The sequence below is a fragment of the Oryzias melastigma genome, linkage group LG9 (assembly GCF_002922805.2).
Source record: "Oryzias melastigma strain HK-1 linkage group LG9, ASM292280v2, whole genome shotgun sequence".
Taxonomy (NCBI): Eukaryota; Metazoa; Chordata; class Actinopteri; order Beloniformes; family Adrianichthyidae; genus Oryzias; species Oryzias melastigma.
In genome coordinates, this window is record NC_050520.1 from 18,244,729 (window position 1) to 18,245,888 (window position 1,160).

The following is a 1,160-nucleotide window of genomic DNA, read 5'->3' on the forward strand; positions in this document are numbered from 1 at the left end:
TGTATGGAACTTGGATGGATGGACTTTATACTTTTATATTTTCTAAAAAGAAATTAACCAAAAATTAAATCAGTTAAAGTTAGCTCAGACAACTTTGAATTTTAGATATGAAGCTGATTAATTGAAGAGTTGCTATATTATTATACGGCACTGTCAGCAAATAGAAAGTGTCCAACTAACCCCCTAAAAACCAAACTTGGATTTTTAGTTCATATTTTCCTTCTTTGTGAACTTGACACACACACAGTTTGCCATTGATCCTGAGTCGAAGGTGATGGCTAGTGCAGAGAGGAAGTACTTATTTGTGTATGTGTAAATTATTGAATGTAAAATGTGTGTGTGTAATTTGAGAGATTATTTACATGGTGAATTGAAACAATTGACTTTTATTACATGCGCCATTTGCCCCGTCTTCTAGCATTCTCCACTACCTTCTCTTTGTTCTAAATGTTTGACCCTACTTTTTTTTTACACGTTTTCCTCTCCATTTTGTTGTGTGCAAACAGGTGCAGCTCATTCATTGATTGTTGCCAGGACTAAATGATAGGACCAGGAGCACATTTGAATCTGCTGCCTTCAGTCCTAGGGTCCTTTAACTTGTAATACTGATTATGTTGGTCCAGCATGTGTCTTGCATGACCAGAAAGGTAAATGTAACTGGTTTTGTGGTTAAAGTAAAAACCGGTTAAGAAAGAAACGACGGAAGACTTTTAATTGAACCACATTTTCAACAGTTTAGTGGAGATTCACCAGGTAAATTACAACATGTTGTTTTTTTTATTTCAAAATTTGCTAAAACTCAACATGCTTTTTCTACTATGAATCATGGTCCCCAGGACTGGTATAACAAGAAGCATGTGTTGTCCTGGGCTCCCTCATCCCCAGACTCGCCCCTTCCCATTCATTAAAGCTCCCTTTGAAATAAGAAATAGAGACTGTTCTTGGTGCATAAGATAGATCTCTCCAAAATGAGATGAAACCCCTTTTTTTTAACTGATCCTCCTGGGTTTGTTTGTTTCTTTTCTGTCTTCTAAGATCCTAACCAGTCATCGCAGACGGTTGCCCTTACTAAGTCTGGTTTGGCTGGAAGTTTCTCTCTGTCACCATTTTTTCGTTCAGTAATTAGATAAAGAAAGTGACTATTCACACAAAACTTTCCA